The sequence below is a fragment of the Lagenorhynchus albirostris genome, chromosome 2 (assembly GCF_949774975.1).
Source record: "Lagenorhynchus albirostris chromosome 2, mLagAlb1.1, whole genome shotgun sequence".
In the NCBI taxonomy this organism is placed as follows: Eukaryota; Metazoa; Chordata; class Mammalia; order Artiodactyla; family Delphinidae; genus Lagenorhynchus; species Lagenorhynchus albirostris.
Genome location: NC_083096.1, coordinates 33,356,077 through 33,377,044, shown reverse-complemented (window position 1 = coordinate 33,377,044; position 20,968 = coordinate 33,356,077). Strand labels below are relative to the sequence as shown.

The 20,968-nt window shown below is 49.6% G+C and overlaps 1 protein-coding gene across 3 annotated transcripts in view; it reads right to left on the bottom strand.

The window, feature by feature from the left end:
• MDM4 (MDM4 regulator of p53) overlaps window positions 1–20,968 on the bottom strand; it is a 91,643-nt gene that overhangs the window by 3,579 nt on the left and 67,096 nt on the right. The window contains exon 11 of one of the 3 annotated variants that reach the window (XR_009536811.1): window positions 15,891–16,085. The exons of the other annotated variants lie outside the window; for them this stretch is intronic. The gene's annotated coding sequence lies outside the window, so the exon portion shown is untranslated. The remainder of the gene's footprint in view (window positions 1–15,890; window positions 16,086–20,968) is intronic. 3 annotated transcript variants of the gene reach the window in all.

Sequence of the window (20,968 nt, the reverse complement as noted above, 5' to 3'; positions counted from 1 at the left end):
CCCAAAGGGCCTGGAGATCTGGAGAAGAGAGACAAAGAGCAGGAGAGGCTGCCACGAGAGGAAAGAAGAGACAAGGAGAGGGCGGGAGAGGAAAATGGAGGAAAACCTGGAGATGGAGAGAGTGGAAATTTCCATCACCAAATGTTGTCACCCCTTCTCTTTCTGTGATAAGCAATTAACATGCCAGTGCATGGGAAGCACTTCCCATCCTATTTCTAATTAAACAAACCCAAGAGGCAGAGTCATGCCGAGAATTGTAGATCATCAAGACAGCAAGAACTTGGGCTCACTGGGGCAGGAGGGGGTTGTGGGGTGACGGAGGATTTGGGGAGGGGAAGGCTGTGGGACAAGAAAATTGCTGCATTTATCTTTCTGGTCCATTTCAGTATAAGCTGCAGTGAGCCTGGTTTGCTTTTGCAGTATTTTTTTTTTTCATGGATTGACTTCTTAGGACCAAATGTGAAGAGAAACATCTTTGGAAAAGCAGAAGAGCCAAGGGGAGGGGCTGCTGCGGCAGCCGAAGGGCGGTTCCAGAGCAGAAGGCCGCTGGGCCACAGCTCTCGTTTCTGAGATGGGTCTCTTGAGACCGAAAAGAAGCACCACGTGAACCTGACGTCTTCTGCGCTACAGACACGTTTAGCAGACTCATAGGAGGCGGGGTCTAAGTCACCCTAAGTTTGCAAATGTAGACACAGGTGGAAGCCAGACCAATAGAGCATCAGGCCCCATGGAACCTAGAAAGAGAACACTCACCCCAAGCCAGACGATGATGCTTCTCTCTCGGTAAGCACAAAGAGAGCAGGGTTCTCTGAAGACCTTCAGCAAACAGCCACTTTAGAAGCCTTTTCCTCTTGGGCAGAAGGGTTCTCACACATCAGCCTGCATCAGAGTCACCTGAGGGCTGGCTGAACACAGACGGCTGGTCCTACCCCCAGAGTTTCTGATCTAGATTTGGGTGGGATCTGAGAATGGCATTTCTAACAAGTTTGCTGCTGGTCTGGGGACCACACTTGGAGAACCATGGAGCTCCAGCCTGCGGTGGCTAGAATGTTTCACTTCCTCTGTTCAGGGTCGCAGCTTTTCTCTACACAGCAGTACAGGTTATGGTCCCTCAGCTCCTGCCCCCTCTACTGCTGGGCTGCTCAACCCCATTTCAAAATGACAGCCCACTGCCCTGAGTCACCAGGCTCCAGCCACATGTGCTCTTTCCCATGGGCAACTTACGTGTTCTTTAGGGGAGGGAGCTGGGAAAGCTTTGCGACCATCATAGCCAAGTTCCGGGCAGCCACGCCAACTAACTGGGGCTGGCCTGTGGGATCCAGCCTACTTGCCATTGGTGAGGGTTCATCCTCTGTGATCCAGAGGCTCTGTGGGGAAGAGGCAGGCCAGGGCCTGTGCTGCTCATGGAAAACTGAAGTTAGAAATCAGCGCCTCTCCTGTCTAGGATGAAGGGCAGGTGCTGCCTTTCTTGATGGGCCCACATGGCAAGGAGAATCCTGGTGCTGGTCCCTTAGCACCCAGAGCCCTGCAAAGCCTGTGAGCCCTGCAACCCTCTCCCATCAGCTCCTCCCCTGCCACCCCAGAACTCCTCTAAGACCTCAGGGTTCGGTCACAGCAACCCAAAAAGTGACCCCAGCACACATTAGATCCTGCAAGCACGAAATACTTGTAAAGGTACCTGCGGTCGGAGGATGGAAAGGCTGGAAGTTGAAAGACATCTTTGCTACCCTCCTTTCCAGAAGACTCCTCGGTTATAGGCAGGAAGCCCTGAGGGGACCATGGAAGCTGTGAGCCCTGAGGAAGAGGGGTGCAGCTCTGGCTCCCAGTTTCCATGTCCTCAGGGGCTCCCGGCACTGAGCCCTTGAAAACGAATCCCTTCTTGGGTGGGGGGAAGGCAGTTATGGTGATTTAGCCTTTCTCTCAGCTGGATTCCCTGGTCCTGAGCATGTGGCTGCCCCAGAGCGTGAGGTGAGCCGGGGAAAGGACCTGAGTGAGTGGCCTCTCTTCTCCTGGAAAGAGAGCTGAGCTGCAGTTAGCGTTCAAACTAGTCTGAGTGCGTGGGCAACTAAACATGCTGGGTTTAAAACAAACAAAACGGCTATTTAGCCTGGTCTCTTCCGGACATTTAAGGTAGCTTTTTTTAAGCCCTAAATAGAAAGCAATATTTATCACTGTTTGAATTTTAAGTTACAGAGAGCCTGTCACTTCCATCTATTGAGATGATTTCAAAACCCAGCTCAATTGTTGACTGTTTACGTCCCTGGCGGGAGCACGCCACTGCAGGATCCTATCCTGCCTTTCTGTCCTCAGCCGCAGCCCAGACAGATGGTGGAGCAGACTCGGGCCAGGACACAGTTCTGTGGCTCACTACCACAGCAGCCTTCCTACCAGCCCGACACGGGCCCATCAATCAACCCATCTGAGGTGGCCGCTCAGCCAGCTGTCAGTGCAAACCACTTAAATACACTCTCTTGCAGCCCATGTTCCTGCACTCTCCCAGGAGGCGGACTTCCTGGAGGGCTGTGCCAATAGGAGGAGAGAGTGTGAGGCAGTCCTGGCAGCTCTCATACTAGTCCCTGTATCGCAGAAGTCAATGAGGTTGGCTGATCTAGTGTAGGGTGACCAACTGGGACTTTCCTGGTCTCAGCACTGAAAGTCCCTTGTTTCAGGACCTCTCTCAGTGCTGGGAAAACCAGGATGGTTGGTCACCCTGGTCTAGTGACCTCTTTCTAAGTGTTCCAGGCACCTTCCTTCTTCCCGTTTTCCCTTCTGCCTCCCAATCAACAAGTATTTAATGAGCGTGACTATGCGGCTGGCACAGTTCTAAGAACTAGGGATGCAGATAAAAATCTCTGAGCCCATGGACCTTGCATTTTAGTGAGGGAAGGAAGTTGATGAACAGGACAAATAAGTAAGAATATATAGCATGTTGGGTGGTAGTGAGTACTATGGAGAAAAACATAAGTCAGGGAAGAGGATGAGTCGGGATAGGGGGGTTTACATAGGGGGGTTCAGGAAAGACCTTGTTGAGAAGCTGACATTTGAGCAATGCTGTGGGGGAGGGAACCAACCAGTTATCTGGGGGAAGAGTGGTCCAGAAAGAGGAAAGTAAGGGAGAACGCCAAGAGCAAGGACGCTGTGTCCGGAGCAAGGGGGAGGGGGGCAGGGAGAGGACCTGGGAGAACTGAGGGCAGAGAAGTAGCCGGGCGATCATGCTGGGCCTCATAGGCCACTGGAAGGACTTGGACTTTTCCTTCCAGTAAGAGGGGAGACACTGGAGGGTCCTGAGCAGACGTGGCATGATTTGGCTCAAGCAGATCCCTCTGGCTGCTAGACTGAGAACAGAGCATGGACGTGTGGGATGGCCGAGGGCAGAAGCGGAGAGGTCACTTAGGAGACCACTGCAATAATCATCTCCATTTACCCATCGCTTCTAGAACTTTGCTGGGGTGGACACGAAGTGTACCTCTCTTTCCTGAATCTATCTTTTCCCCTATTTTTGAAAATCAAAGCCACATTTACTCTTTCGCAGGATCCTGACCGCTCTCTCTCTCCCCACTGTTCTTCAAGGCAGCTCATGCAGACCAAGGCTCCTCCATCACATCTGCTAGTTCTGTCAGTGCCTCATAACAGAGACCAGAACTTATGTAAGGTAGTGAGGGATGATCCTCACTGCTTTAATTTCCATCTTAATTGTGTTTGTCGTTCAAGCAGTCAGTCATTCCAAGGGAGAGACAGCAGTGGCAGGAGTCCTTATCCTGCCTCTTCCCTGACAGCGCCTCGCCGTGGAGTGTTGCAAAGACACTGCAAATGCAATGTGCTGACAACGCATTGGCTGTTCCAGGCCTGACGTCTACCTTCCTTCTTGATGATTTTACCAAAAGAACGCTTGTGTGTTCCTCATAAGTTTCACACATGTCATATCAACCCGTCCTTAGCCTTCCCAGTACGATTGTTACCCACTTGGGCTATCCTTTTACAGATGCCCTTTGATTAAGAGTATCTCCTTGTAATTTTTATAGAATGGTAATAATGCCTAAAGTCAAGCATTTACTATGTGCTAGCCACCCTAGTAGGGATTTCACACGCACCACTTCATTTCAGTCACAGCTACCTTATAAAGTGGTTACAGTTACCCCCATTTTACAAATTTAGATATCAGAGCCCAGAAAGGCTAAAGGACTTATCCAAGGTCACACAGCGAGTAGGTGGCAGAGCCAGGATTCAAACGCTGATTCCAAAAGCTCTTTTCTAACTACTGCTCTGCTATATTCAAATGTATACGCGTTAAAAGTATGCCAGTAGTTTTCGAGAACATGAGAACTTCTAACATCTGTGTGCAGATTTTAGAGCACTCTGTGCAGCCACATATATTTTTAGACGCTGCCCTCTTTTTTTAAACTCAGGATAATTTGTGGCTTTATTGTCAGGACTTCAATTTTAAAACCTCTTGAACTATATTCTCTTGAGAATCACAGCTTATAATTCTTGTCTCTGAATTTTTGGAACATGTATTTTAGAAGCCTGGGTGTCTGATTTTGCCCCCTCATCCTTTCCTTCCTTAGATACTGTGAACTCTAAACTTCCACAGCGGCTTCCTCTGGAGGTTCTGATCTCCCTCCTCACCAACTGGCTCTTCTTTGTGGATCAGAACTGCATCCAGAGCAGCCCTTGCCCACGGGCTTCCTTTTTTTTCTGAGCTCAGACGTCGGCTGGCCAAGTCAGGAGCTCGTCGGAGGCTCAGCATTGAGCCGAGCAATGCACCAAGCAAGGATCTAGGTGGCAGGAGTCCTGTCCCTGCTTCCTCTGGCCTCTGTGCCCATTTTATAGCATCAATTAGAAAACACGGTCCCCATGGCCTCCTTCTGACCCAGTGGCCCGTATCATTCTCATACCACAGGGCCCTCCTGAGCCATTCTCCTTTCATCTGCATGCAAAATCTGGCTGTGCTTCTTGTGAACGTCCATTGCCTAGCTACAGCTGTGAATCAGTATCCCCACCCTCCGCCTCCACCACACACTCCAAATCTTTGTGCCCCTCCAGGTTCCCTTTCCTATAGTCCCCAGCCAGGGAACCCAGAGCTCCCCTCTGCCTCGTTTGTAGAAATTTCCAATTGCCATAGTCCCCACCCCTACTGTGCACAAAAAGAGACCTGGTTGTCTTGCTTGTGGATGTCTTAGAGCACGAAGGGCCAGTGTTGGAAATGGCAGCTCCCTTAGCAGCAAGAGAACAAAAGTAGGTTGAGGAAGTGCTAAGGCACTATTCCTCATTCCTTCATTGCTACCCTCAGAAATCAAAAAGGATCAGGCTATCAGCCTGTGAGGAGGGAAGAAAGAACCCAGGCTCAACCTACATGATAAGAATAAGGGGCAGTACGTGGTGGCACATTACTAAGTTCATTGATACTTACCCTCTCTTGCTGTTAATAATAACTCAGTGAGTTATGCTGTACAGATATGATTATTATTCCCATTTTACAGGTAAGGAGATCGAGGCTTGGAAAATTTAAATAACCAAGGTCACACAACCAATAAAGGTAGAACTGGAATTTGAACCCAAGTCTTCTAATTCTGAATTCCCATGCTCTGCTCACCTACCCACACCATGTTCTCCATCAAAAATAAGGAGTGAGTGGCATGCACTCCTCTCAGGGCGGGGGGACGCGGTGTGAAGCTGGATGGAAATCACCAGGTACTGACTACAGAGACTAGAGAGGAGATGGAATCACTTGTACTGACAAGGATCACAGAAGCTGGGTGGGCAGGAGCCAGACCCCACAGATGGACTCCCAGGACTGTGGAGGCGGCGCTGGCCCAGGCAGAGGAGCCACAGCTGAGAAGGGTAAGCGGCGGCAGTGCCTGGCTCCGGGGCTCAGAGGCCGCTGCTTGGTGAAGTCCCACCTCTCACAGCTGAAGCCAGCCTCACAGAGTAATCTGGTTTAGGCCCCTGCCTTCTAATAGCCTGGGTATCATTATCTCTGTTGACTTCACAGTGAGAAGAGGAGGGGAACCAGGATCTCAACCTTTTGGCTCAGGGCAGGGCTGGACTAGGGCCCTCCATTAGAGCCAGTCATTCAAAGATGGAGAGTCCATGGGCGGCTGTGAAGGCTAGCAAAGTTTTCTGTGCACATGCATACGTAACGTTTTCTGGAGAGAGGGCACCTTGGATTTAATAAGACTTTGAAATGGGTCAAAAACCCCAGAAAGATCAAGAATTACTGCATTAGAGGGTACTACAGTCCCACTCACAGCTGTAGAACTCGAGACTCTAGTTGGGAGTTGCCAAGGGAAACAGAGCCACCCACAACAATTTGCAGGTCTGTCAGGGAGGATTAGGTTGAGGAACATTCACCATCTCTGCACCTAAGTGGATTCAGATTTGCTTACATAGACATTTCCTTTAAAATAAGGAAGATGAAGTGAAGTCTCAGTGTTTTCATTTGCAAAGCAGGGGCTCCTATGTCTGCTCCTAACGTTCAATCAAAGCTTCAAGCTTTTAGCCCATCAAAACCTACAAGCTCCCTAGAACTCCGCTGCACCTCCCACATCAGCCCCATGGGTCCCCCAGCCCCGAGAGCCACATGAGAGCTCACTCAGCCACTTAACAACATCCATCTGACAAGCATGTGCCCCGGGAGGGCACAGGATTCACCCAAGTGCCTTGGGAAACCCAGGCTCAAGCCCTTCTCTTTCATCTTGAGTAGATTAGAATCATCCATCCTGTTCTATTTCTCCTTTACTCCTCTTCCCCAATTCCTCAACTTCTCTGACCACCCCCCCCCGCACACACATGAGCTGTGTGCACACGTGCGTGTCCATGTGTTTGCACAAACACACAACTTTGTAAATGTCATTTGCAGCTCTGTTCCAGTCCCCATTCTACACACCATTTGCCAGAAGCTATTTTAAGCACCTAATAAAACTGTTTTAGAGTGAATCCTGGGATGTTCTGCCCTTTGCTTCCCCAGGGCAAAAGCATTTGGGCTCCAGATGGAGCTACGTGAAGGCACCAAGTGAAGAGAAGGAGAAAGAATCGACCCAGGATCAGCAAGAGATCTCAGTCTCCTGCCCATAAGCAGTGTGGTGTGTCTACACAGAGACATACACCTGGATTTAAATCCCTGCCGTGATCTTTACTATCCCTGAGACCTTGGGGTGCTGACTACACCTGTCTGCCTCGTCTGTGAATGAGAGCTGCTAGTACCTCTATGGTTCTCAGCCTGGAGCACACATCAGAATCACCTGGAGTGGCGCAGTGGTTGAGAGTCCGCCTGCCGATGCAGGGGACACGGGTTCGTGCCACGGTCCGGGAGGATCCCACATGCCGCGGAGCGGCTGGGCCCGTGAGCCATGGCCGCTGAGCCTGCGCGTCCGGAGCCTGTCCTCCGCCACGGGAGAGCCCACAGCAGTGAGAGGCCCGCGTACCAAAAACAGATCGCTGTAGAATCCCCTGGAGGGCGGTCAAAACGCAAATTGCTGGGCTCGACCTCGAATCTGGAGTGAGGCTCGAAAACCTGCATTTCTAACACAAGCTCCCAAGGGGGCGCCGCTGCTCCAGGACCACTCTGTGAGAGCAGTGACCTAACTCACGAGTTCCTGTGAGGATTAAATGAGAAGATAGGTGTAAATCACCCGGCACCTAGTCAGGCAGCAGTTCTCAACCTTGGCTGTGCAGTAGAATCACCTGGGGACCTTTGACAGCTGGGTGCCCAGCGACTGCAGACCAATTAAATCAGTCTCTAGAGGCGAGATATAGATATTACTACTTTTTAAAAAAGCCTCCCGGTGTCCTAAATGTACAGTCAACGTTGAGAGCCTCTGTAGCAGAAGCTCAATGCATTTGAAACACACTGTATGAGCTGCCCAGCTGCCCCTCTTTCCAGGACCTCTAATCTTTCCTCAGAGCCCCATTGCCCGCTCCGGTTTCCCTGGGAAGGACTGGGGGAAACTTAACCTTGGCTTTGGCTGCTGGAGTGGCCAGGTGCTGAGGACCATTTGGAAGATGAGAACTGGTTCATTTATTCAATCCACCCGGTCAGTCATTCATTCACTAACAACCAAGCTGCTGTGACTGTATTTATGAGGTGCTCGGGGCCATGGGGATGAAAAGAATCCAGTCCTGTCCACAGGAGTTTGTACCCTAGTACAAAAGATGTAGAATAATCGCCTCTCAGGTTTGGAACTGTTCTCTGGCCTCAGCTCCCACCCACCACAGGAGTTCTCTCCACAACGGCCCCATCATTTCATCCCAGATTTAATGCTTTAAGTGACAGAGAGCTCGTTACCTCGCAAGGCGGCCCATCAAGTTTAACGATTCTACATTTTAAAAAGTTTTTCCTTAGACTGAACTGAAACCACAGCCCTGTGACTCCCGCTCATTAGATCTAAACTCTGGAAGAAACTCACCCCAAGCTATCCCTTCCACATGCAGGCTCAGCTGTGTAGAGATGCCTTCCATGGTCAGGGGAAATTACAACTGCAAACTGAGAGTATGTTCCTAATTACTATCAAAGTGTCAGAAGGGCAATACAGAGGTTCTTGTTAACTGAGTATTAGCTCGCCAGTTCTCACAGGTGGTGCTGGGACACAAAAGTCAACATAACACAAAAATAGTTACTAATGAACCTACCACCCTCTAACCTTAACCCCTCACTCAATTTTGTTCTTTCCCGTTTAACTGCAGTCTCAACCTGACCCAACACCTGTGGCAAAGGTCTTTGTTAGCCTCTGCTGGCTGTGGGCAGTTACTACCACACAAAACAAATAAGAGACAAACCAATTGCAAAGTGAAATTGCATATCTTGCCTCCCGAAATGCAAACGATGTTGACCAAATCAATGTTAGAGAAGTATTTAAATCACCCACAAAGCTATTGAAACAATAAGACCGGGGTGGGGAGACCAATTAACAACTGAAGAAGAGAAAATCAACAAGGATCATACACAGCAGTCACCTCAAAAGTAAATGATTTGGAGACCCAAAATTAAGAGAGGCCTGTGGGAAACGGATGCAGCCCTGTAATGTTTCTATAAAATGAAGACCCTCTTTAAGACCCCGCTTCAAAAGTCAGACAAGAAATGAAGAGTGTTTCCCTCCAGGAATCTATCATTTGGTTAAGGAATCAAGTTTTAGCTAATAAAAGAGTTTCTATATTGTGCCAATAACACAAGACAGCGATGATCAAGAGCTGAATTGAGGGGCACACAGCTCCTGAGATTAGGGGAGGACTGGAAAGGCCAGGGAAGCCTTTGCCAAGAACAAGCTTGTTTTTCAAGAAAGACACACACACACACAACCCCTCTTCCCTCCTGAGTCCTCTGGTTACTCCCCATGTCCTAGTCAAGAGGCCCAACAGCTTAGGAAAGGCGAGTACATCTAACCTCCCCAGCACACTGCAGGGTTTATGGTCAAGAGCCCGGGAACATAAACATGCAATGGACCACACCAAATGGCAGAGGAAGGCTGAGGAACCCCTGAGGTGGCGGAGAAAACACTCGAGCCCCTCAGTCCAGCCCACCTGGGTGTGCTGCCAGCAGGCCCATGCCCAGGACCCCAGTGGGTCTGGCTGCGTTAGCCCGAGGGGGACGTGAGGAAGGCCAACGGCGCATCTGAGCAAAGAGGAAATCAGTGGCAGCCTTCCCCTCTGTGCTTTTTCCCCATATGGGTGAAAAGGGCTTCCTAGTCATCATCCCATCCATCCCTGGCCTCCAGCTGGACCTCAGCTACAGTTTTCTGGAAAGTAGGAGAAACAGGGAGGCGGAGATACCCCTAGATGAGTGTGGAACCAAGGCAACTTCATGTGTCCCACCTCTCAGCCTCCCCACTATTTTTACTAATATCAAGGAGAGAGTAAGTTGAAAATATGTGCTCAGAGGAAAGACTCTGTGTGTGTGTGTGTGTGTGTGTGTGTGTGTGTGTACCTGGGGCTGCTCAGGGGAGGAGAGTCAGAATCTGGGTTGACCTCTCACTTCCTACCGCCCTCAGAAAGGGGGAGCTGCTTATACCACCCCCACCCGCCTTTCCCTGCTTTGCCTTTTGTTAAACTTAAATCACCTGATTTTTAAAATTTTCATTTGAAATTGTGGTTTAAAACACACAACGCAAACTGTAGCGTTGTGCACAGTTCTAAGCGTACAGCTCAGAAGTGCCCAAGGCGCTCACACTGTTGTACAACCATCTCCACATCTTCCTCATCTTGCAAAATGGAAACTCTATCCCCTTTCAGCAACGACTCCCCATTTCCCCCTCCCCGCAGGCCCTGGGAGCCACCACTCTACTTTTTGCTTCTATGAATTTGACTATTCTAGATACCACAACAATACAGTCTTTTGTGACTGGCTCACTTCATTTAGCATAATGTCCTCAGAGTTCATCCATGTGTAGCACGCGTCAGAACTTCCCTCCTTTTGAAGGCTGAATAATATTCCACTGTATGTATACGCCACACTTTGTTTACTCATTCATCTGTTGATGGACACTTGTGTTGCTTCCGCCTCTTGTTTATTGTGAATGATGCCGCTGTGAACATGGGTGTGCAAACATCCCTTTGAGATCCTGCTTTCAATTCTTTTCTATATATACCCAGAAGTGGGATTACTGGATCATATGGCAATTCTATTTTTAATTTTTTTGAAGAATTGCTGTGCTGTTTTCCACAGCAGCTGCGCCATTTTACATTCCCACCAAGAGCACACAAGGGTTCCAGTTTCTCCACCCTGCTTTGCTCTTAAGGAGTTGCTGAGAATGAGGGGCTCCCCAGAATCTCTGGACTTGAAATGAGAATCCAGGACCTCAGAATGCCTGCGGTCCTACCCTTCCCGGCCTTCTCAGAGGTCTCGTGGTCATCCCTCAGCCCCTGAGGAGCCTGCTCTCCAGCAGGCCAGGGAAGGACAAAGAAAACAAAGTCTTCCAAGGTAGCGAGCAAACACCCAAGAACAATAGCGCTCAAGTAACCGGAGCACTCAGCAATGGGACTGATCTGGGTGAGGACAGGAGTGAGCTGCCACCCCTACCCTGAGCTGCACCGGCAGCTGCACCGGCAAACAGAGCACAGGGCAAGGGGGCAACGGGGGAGAGGCTGGCTGGGGAGCGCCTTATTCTCAGTGAATGTGGAAGTCCAGGCCACCGTCAACTCTCCCCTGAACCACCACAGCAGCCTGCAATGTAGCCTCCATAGGGCTTCTTCAAAAATTCAAATCCGGTCCTCTCGCTTCCCTACTTAAAATGTTTCATGGCTCCCACTGCCCTCAGACTAAACTCCTTGACACAAAATCACTGCCCTTCACGACCCAGCCCTGCCTAGCTCTCGGTACATCTGCTGTGTCACTCCCTCCTACTCCGACATTTAGCCACACAAATGCATTCCAACTGCTAGAACATACCACACTCGCTGCCTCTATTGGGCCTTTGTACACAATGTTCTCTCAGCTTGGAACATTCTCCCTCACATCACCCTCCTTCCTCTCTTCATCTAAGTAGTTCTAGGCACCCTTTGGGTCCCAACCTAGATGTCGCTTCCTCCATTACCTCCCGGATTCTGAGTCTCAGTATTACCATGGGGGCATGGCAGGACTCTGCCACTGGTGTGTTCCCTGGAGACTCACCCATGTTCCTGACACTAGGTTCTGTGAGCAATGGCCTGCAACCTGGCCTCCCAGCACCTAGAACACAGCATGGCCCAGTGTTGGTGCTCATTGCATGAGTGAATGAATGTGTGAATGAAGCCATGAAGGCTTGAGTCCTGAGGCTGACGAGACCTGGGAGGCGCAGGGGGCCGGCAATTTCCACCTTCCACCGTCCACCTTTTGACCTCTTTCTTGTCTTATGGCCTTTACTGTCCCCAAAGTTATGGGGAAATGAGGATAGGCCAAAAAGGGGGCAGGGACCGTGCAAATGCAGCACAAACTCTGGAGTTCCTTGGGAGGCTGTTCCAAAAGCCTGGGTTATCAGGATATGTGAATTTATCTGGCTGTCCCCTACTCCGTGACACTGAGTAATGAAGAGTTTATGGTTTCTTCCACCCTCCCTGGCTTCCCAGCTTCTGCCCAGTCATCACCTCCTGCCCCTCTCTGGCCCCCCATTGCTAGGACACGGCTGTGATCTATGGCCATTCGCCCAGGGAGCCAGCCTGGCCAAGGGACCCAAGGCCCCAGGTACAAAAAGTGATGCAACTCTTGGAGCTAGGCTCTAACTGGCCATTCCCCATGAAGTGTAAAGATTTAGCAAGACAAAATTCTCCCCTACAGCATCCTGAATCTTCCCCCTGTAGCTGATAAACAGCAAGTCCCAGACCTGGGAACAATCAAAAGAGAAGAGCAGTGATTCAGGGGAGAGGAGCACAGAACGGGGTCCTCCCCCTATGCCCGTTCTCTCCCCAGGGCCCCCAGAGCTGCCGCCCTGGGAACACTAGCATTAGGGAAGTTTGCCTACATACCACTGTCATTATCACAGAGCCCACGCCATTTCTGCTCTCCAGTGCCATCCTCTTGTGTGGCAGGGGGGTGAAATGTGGCCCTTCGTTTGTCACACAGCTAGCCAAGGGCAACGTCGGGTCAAACACCCAAGATGCCCGCCCTCACTTACCAACGGCGCTGTGGTAGGTGAGGGCGAGCAGAGCCCACACCGCCCTTCCTCTCCCGTGGGCACCTTTGGCTCTCCAACCCCTACCCATTTGGGGACTTGGGAGGGTCAGATAGAGTGTCCAAGGCCTCTCACCCTCCTTCTCTTCTGTGCATCAGGAGCCACATTACATCTTTTTTTTTTTTTGCGGTACGCGGGCCTCTCACTACTGTGGCCTCTCCCGCTGCGGAGCACAGGCTCCGGACGCGCAGGCTCAGCGGCCATGGCTCACGGGCCCAGCCGCTCCGCGGCATGTGGGATCATTGCCGGACCGGGGCACAAACCCGTATCCCCTGCATCGGCAGGCAGACTCTCAACCACTGCGCCACCAGGGAAGCCCTACATCTTTTTTTTGTTTAAAGCATATATTACTTTTCACAGATTTATTTATTTATGGCCACGTTGGGTCTTCGTTGCTGCGCGCGGACTTTCTCTAGTCGTGGCTAACGGGGGCTACTCTTCATTGCGATGCGCGGGCTTCTCATTGCGGTGGCTCCTCTTGTTGCAGAGCACAGGCTCTAGGCACGTGGGCTTCAGTAGTTGTGGCTTGCGGGCTCTAGAGCACAGGCCCAGTAGTTGTGGCACATGGGCTTCATTGCTCCACGGCATGGGGGATCTTCCCAGACCAGGGCTGGAACCCGTGTCCCCTGCATTGGCAGGCGGGTTCTTAACCACTGCGCCACCAGGGAAGCCCCCGACATTACATCTTAATTAGGAGGAAATCCGAGGCAATTAGTATGGGGTCCCCTGCAAGGAGCACCCTAACTGAGAGCGACAACCACCCCCACACATGCAGGGGCCCCAGAGCACTCCACCTGGGCTTGCATGAAGCTGCTGCCGGCCGATGCCTGCAGCCTTGGCCCAGGTTACAAGAGCCAGGCTTTGGGGCCCCCTGAGTTCCACGCAAACGCAGCCTCCTTGGTTATCTATTTGCACGGGGGGCTGGAGAGATGGGGGGACAGTCCAAAGGCCATCTCATGTGCAGAGCTCAGCTCAGCCTGGAGGAGGGTATTTCCAGTGAAATGAGATTCAGTTACACCCATGAGAAAGAAAAGGCCCAGATAGATGAGGTTAAGACAGGTGCTCAACAGCTGTTCTAAAAGATTACTCTGCTACATCACACAGAAACACATGCATGCACACACACACACACACACACACACACACACACACACACCCATAGCTCCACTACAGAAAGTGTCACTTAGCATCATCACACAAACCAGGACCAGCCAGCTTGTGTGCGACCTCTCCTCCCTCCCTCTCTGCCCAATACATAGATCCAGAGACCGGAGTCGCAGATGACTCAGGCCAGACCCAAGGGGGCTTGCGGTTCTTGCCCTCTCATAATAATTCCTGCTTTGAGCTAAGCTCCACGGTAATTCAGCCATGCAGGCCAGAGCAGTGGAAGAATTTGTCTTGCCAAAAAAAAAGCTAATGGGAGGCGAAATGGCATTAATAACAGTAGAGTGTCTAGACAGGAGGCACTGGTCCGGAAACTCTCTGCCCTGGTCAGGCCTCTCCTTACCCAGCCTGAGAGCCACACGCAAAGGGCATTGGTAACTTGGGCCCCCTTCAGCAAGGGCTCCAGAGATCAGGGTGAGGGTCTAGAGGAGAGCTTTCCCCAGCTGCAGCCTGGGAGAGCCATCTTCAGATGGCTGGGGGCAGAAGAGAATGGTTCTCAGAAGGGCCTGTGAGCTATAGGGAGGTAGGTTTCCACTCAAAGGGAGAAAATTGTCTAACAGTCAAAGCTGGCTAATGATAACACAGTCATCTTGTAAGGTGGTGAGAGCTCTGTTACAATACATATTCAAACAGTACAGCATAGTGTCTGGGAGCTTAAGCCATGGAGTCAGACACATCTGGCTTCAATTCCTGACTGTCTACTTACTCATTGTGTGATTTGGAGAATGTAACTTGAAACTGTTTGTTCACTGGTACATAAGCATAATAGTTACCTCCTCAAATTTTGAGGCATATGTGAGGTTAGTGCATGTAAAGTAGTGTACCTCACAATAGTAAGCACTTGATAAATTTCAGCTAGAACTATTCTTATATATAATAACAAGCAAAAACTAGGTGGCTACCCGTTGGGGGATGCCAACAAAGAGAGTCTCAGAATGGTTGGGGATGGGAGTAGATAATCTCTGAGATCCCTTCCAACTCAAAGGATATACAGATCCACTCATTCATTTTTTTTCCTTTCCTTTTTCTCATTCAACAAATGAAACTGCTCTGTGACAGAAACTATACTAGACCCTGAATAGACAAAGATCAGAGGATGCCTCACCTCTTCCTTCCCTCTGAGAGCTCTTTAATCATTTCTTGCCTTAAAGCCCTCCACAGCTGGTCAGAAGGATGAGATGTTGGCATGCAACACACACACACACACACACACACACACACACACACACACCACCACCACCACCACCACCACCACACTGCTTTGCCCTCACCAACATGACAGACACTGAGTCCTACACAAAGCACAGATGCTTCTACACTTGGCTTTTCATCCTGTAGCTAGCTCTGGCTCATATGCCACCTCACAGGCTGTCTCTGGACCCTCCTGATGGCCCAGCCATGGCAGTAAGAACCCTCTTCCACAAACCGGTTCACCAGATACCTATTCCTTGGGTAAACAAACAAACAAAGGGCTGCAGACCTCCACCATTACAAATGTGACCCTGGTTTGCAGGGACTCTCATTCCACTAGGAATAAGTATCTGTTCCAAGAGAACAAACCGTAGCCCCTCCGTGGATCAGGAGCTACATTATATCTTAATTAGGAGGAAACATGAGGCAATTATCTGAATTAACCAACGTGGTCTAAAGGAGCCCACAGGTCCCCCTAGATTACGGTACAAGTCAGGAGCTCAGGGTTGGTTCCTGCTTTAGGAATGTTGGGCATTTAACAATGGCAGTAACCAGCTTGGTTTTGGTGAGAGGATGTGGCTGAGCCATGCCAAGCCTTCAGCCTGGCCACCACGGCCACTCCGTTCACAAGTCCACTGAGCAAACACTGGGGGTGCTGAGGGAGAACCTTAACTAACATCCACAAAGTGGACCACCTTGTCCGCCTGGCTACTAGTAGGAGCTTGGTCAAATCCACACGGAACACAAATAGTTTCATATTCTGCCCATTCTAAGAGGCCTGTCCACACATCTTTTTTCTAAACTTCCTTGTCACGAATTCTTGAATCTTATCCCTTCCAAGTTTGTGACCATCTGGCCAAACCATTAGTAAAGCACATGAATTAGTGAGAGACTTACCTCAGGCCATCTCTCTTTCCAAGTAAAGTAGTCAACAAGTTGTCCTGCTCAGAGCACTCCCACTGGGGCACTCCAGAAAGAGCTCCAGTGCCAGGGGAGTTGCCTTCGGGTGGGTGTCACTGTATCAGGAAGAGTTCTGAAGAGCAGTCTGGGCTGTCCTCCTCAGTCACCTCCTCTTGAGGTCACAGGTGTCGACTGAGGAAGAGGTGGCAGAGCAGATCAGCAGTGGGCACCCTCAGAGTGTGAGTGACTTGTGACGAGAACTTAGATGCGCCACTAGTATTGGCTCAGTCCCGCCGATGCCACCTGTACCTGATTACGTGCAGAGCGCCTCTGGGAAGGCTGAATTTATGGCTTGTCAGTGGTGATGAGTAGTTTTGGTTGTAAGGTCATGTGGTACCCAGTGGTCAGAGATGTAGTCTATCAGGGCTGACAACAAGCCAAAACTACTTCTCAAAAGCATAGCGAGCTGACAGAGTGTGCTTGTTCCCAAAACCACAGGACCTCCCCTGGGATCGTGCTACTGAGTTTGCCACAGGTTCCACAGAGCGTCCCAAAACTGGTCCCCAAAATCCAGAGACCGGCTCCGAGTCGAGATGGAGTAACAGAGTCAGGATTTACCCTCCCACCTTAAACAACCAAAAACCAGAAAAAATATGTGAAACAACTGTTTATAAGACATGGCAGGGCTTCCCTGGTGGTGCAGTGGTTAAGAATCCACCTGCCAATGCAGGGGACATGGGATCGAGCCCTGTTCCAGGAAGATCCCACATGCCGCGGAGCAACTAAGCCCGTGCGCCACAACTACTGAGCCTGTGCTCTAGAGCCCGCGAGCCACAACTACTGAGCCCACGTGCCACAACTACTAAAACCCGTGTGCCTAGAGCCCGTGCTCTGCAACAAGAGAAGCCACCGCAATGAGAAGCCCACGCACCGCAACAAAGAGTAGCCCCTGCTCGCCTCAACTAGAGAAAGCCCGTGCACAGCAACGAAGACCCAACACAGCCAAAAATAAATTAATTAATTAATTAAAATTATGAATAAATAATAAATTTTAAAAATTAAAAAAAAAAGACATGGCATACCAGGCAATGAAGGGCAATGATCTCTTTGAAATGGGAAATAAATAAGGTCATCCCTATAATTGCCCCAGTTCACTACCTTAAGAGAATCTCCAGGCCACAAGTGGGGAGAGGGAACCCAGATGGATCCTGATGGGCTTCCTGAGTTAAGGAGCTGATGCTGAGAGTACAAGGCAGGTAGAATTCATAGGACAGAAAACTGGAGAGGAAAGAGCTGCACAGAGGGAGAACTCTGGAGATCTAAAGCGAATCCCCTTCAGGTACTCAGCTGAGTACTGATCAGCACGTACACGTGAGGAACCTCTTCGAGGCTGGGGGAAGAATAAACGGAGGATTAAAGGGAACAGTGCTGAGCCCTCACACAAGCTGGGAATAGCACTGGTTCCTACAGGCCAGACCGGAAAAGCCCATGATTCATGAGCACTGAAGAGCGTACATAAAAGCATCTTGCCTCAGTATCTAGAGATGATTTCTTAGCTTTCTCAGTTGACATTTTGGGCTGTATTGCTTTATTCTATATAAAGCAATATACAATATTGTGCTTTATTGTACAATAATTCTAAACATTATATATCTTATAACAGAGCCTCAAAATACATGAAGCAAAAACTAACAGAACTGTAAGGGGAAATTGACAAGCCCACAATTAGAGATTTTCGTACCCCCTCTTAATAACTGATAGAACAAGTCAGATAATTAGCAAGGATATAGGAGATTTGAACAACACTATGAACCAACTTGACCTAATCCACAATTACAGAACACTCCACCCAATCACAACCAAGCATGGATCAAGTAAGCAGGAAACTGTTATCGAGAGAGATTATCTTCCGGGCCATGAATAAAACTCAATACACTTAAAAGGATTTAAGTCATACCAAGTATGTTCTCTGACCTCAATAGAAATAAATTAGAAATCAATACAGAAAAATACCTAGAAAATCCCTAAATATTTGAGAACGAAACAACACACCTCTAAATAATCCTTGTGCCAAAGAAAAGGAAAACTAGGAAGTATTTTGAGTTGAATGAAAATTAAAAAACAACTTATCAAAATCATTGGTTTCAGGATAGTAGGACTTACATTGATTTTTATTATTAATCATAACAACTAAAATTTGTTGAGCAGTTACCATTAAGTGCCAAGCATATGTAAGACCTTTACATATATTATCTCATTTAATCCCTATAAAAATTTCATATTACTAGGGTACTATTATTATTCCCATTTTATACATGAAGAAACAAAGGCTTAGAGAAACTAAAAATAATCATTGGGGTGCTGCTAAAGCAGTATTATGGGGGAATATACAGAACTAAACACATAGCTCAGAAAAGAAGAAAGGTTGGGGACTTCCCCCCACAGTCCACTGGTTAAGACTCCAAGCTTCCACTGCAGGGGGCGCAGGTTTGATCCCTGGTCAAGAAACTAAGATCCCACATGCCGCACCATGCGGCCTAAAAAATAAAAAACTCAGAATGAAAAACAAAAGAAGAAGGTTTTAAATCCATGCTCCAAGCTTACTTCTATCACGTGATCTGCCTGTATCTGCCCCACAAGAGTAGGTGCTCTGAGGACTGCATCATGTATTGTATCCATCCTTAGTCTACCGACCCTAACACAGCGCCTGGTCCACCACAGGCCTCCAGAAACATGACTTGACCAAAATTCCACCCTCACTGTTCTCCCTATCACAGGAGCTAGGAGAATGCCTCTGGACCTAGCCTTCTATTCTGTTGCATCTGGAATAAACAAAATTCTGGCCCCATAACATGGCCCAGGGAGCCTCTGAGGACTGGCGATGGGCCCATTCCCAAGCCAAGTCTGTGAGGGAAGACAGAGCCAGCCACCCTGACCCTTGAAAATCCACCAAGCTCTTTCCCACCACAGGGCTTTTGCACCTGCTGTTCCCTCTTCCCCCAACTCTTCCTGTGTCTGGCTCTTTCTCACCATTTTAGTTTCAGTTCATATCTTCAGAAGGGCCTTCTGTGCCTGTTACCTATAACTCCATCTTTTAGTATCATCACTGGGATTTTGTTTTGGATTACCACCCCTCCCCCAGTGGATCCAGTCCTGGTGAAGCTATCAGTCAAGGTGGCTTGGTCTCCCCTGGCCAAAGAGTTGAGGACTTTCTGTCCCTGGACTCACAACAAGAGAACACTGTTGGGGGACCTCTCTCCCAAAGGCTACCCCTGAAGAGACTGTCTATTGCTGCCACAAAATAACCCTGGTTCCTGTGCCTTCCCTTATTCTTTCTCTCTTTTACTCTTTCCCTTGATCCTGTGAACTCCTCTTATCCTTCCAGAAATTTCCTTTTGCTGAGTCAGCTTCTACTGCTCGCAGTAAAGGACCCTGATACTAGTGTCCCATCCTCAGTCATTACCTGTTTATTCCTCTGGAGGCTCACCAGGTTCCCGTTTGCCATGTGAACAGTGCTTCTCTTAAATAGCAGGGGCCACAGCAATGGCTTGACTCATGCAAAGAACAAGTTAGCTCAGGGAACCAACCCTGTTGATTGTGGGTATGACATCCAGGTGTTCCCCAGGGAGAAGCAGAACATTCCCCAAAGCTGCTCGATTATATTTTCACCATCTGGAAAAATTACTTTTATACGTGACAACAGGATAGCAAAATTTTCTGATACAGGGTGACTGGGAAAGGCAGGGGCGGTTGTGGGGGGGATGGATTCCCCGAGTGTCTACAACTACAGAGACCCCAGATGTGGTCAGGACTGGGTCAGATGAGGAATGGGGGCAATGACCTTGGGGCCTCTTGGACGCTCCACTGTCTTCCCCTAAAAAGGGCTGTGGCTGAGTCAGAGCTGCTGGGGATGACTGAATCTTTTCAACTGATGTCCTAGACATCTCAGCAGTAATTATCTCCAGCTTAGGCTGTCTCTACCCAAGGCAGCTCAGTATTAATGTGCCCTGTGTTGAGAGTCCGCCTGCTAATGCAGGGGACGCGGGTTTGTGCCCCGGTCCGGGAAGATCCCACATGCCGCGGAGCGGCTGGGCCCGTGAGCCATGGCCGCTGGGCCTGCGCGTCCGGAGCCTGTGCTCCGCAACGCGAGAGGCCACAGCGGTGAGAGGCACGCGTACCACACAAAAAAAAGTGCCCCGTGGCAGCCTTCCAAGAGCCCCTCGCAAAGAACGCAGGCTTTGTCCCGCCAATTATCTGCCTGTGCTGCTCATCCCAGAAGGAAGGAGGGGCTGAGGCCGAGTAGCATCTCTCTTCCAGAGTCCGTTCAACAGTCAGTCAACAACCATTAAGGAGCCCTTCTGAGGCAAATGCCTATTTCATTCACTCTGATCTTTAACCACCTTCTCTCTCATACTATTTCCTAGTTGTCTCCTTCTCTTTCTCTCTGAGTCATTCATTCAACAAAGATGACTTTGGAGCCCGATTTTCTGGGTTTCACCCCAGCTCTTCCACTTACTAGTTCTGTGATCTTGGGCAAACTGTACCTCAGAATCAATTACCCACTCATGGGGTTATTGTAGAGAGCAGATGAGTTAAATATGTAACCTGCTTTGGAGGGTTTCTGGCACATAGCACTGTAGATGTATTTGCTGTTATAATAACCATTACTATGTTCCAGGCATAGCACTAGCTCTGGAGATAAACAGTGACCAACGAAGAAATTCCACCTGCCCTCATGGACCTTACATCTTAGCAGGGAGCCGCATCTTATGATTGTGACAAGTGAAAGGAAGTAGAAGTACACGGGCTGGGAGAGATGTAATGGGGGTGGCACCTGAGTTGAGCTCTCCCCTCCCCAAGGAAGCCTCATTGAGTTGACTTCAGAGGACGGTGGGAGTTGGCTGGACAAAGAGTTGGGGGGCCTGAGGTGGGAGGAGCATCTGAGGAAGTGAAAGGCCTATGTTAATGGAGTTCTCAAAGAGCAGGGTGGGGAGGAGATGAAGAACCTGAGGGAATCAGGAGTCAGGAGACCTTGGTGTGGGCCAGGTAAAATTAGAGTCAACATCAAAGACATG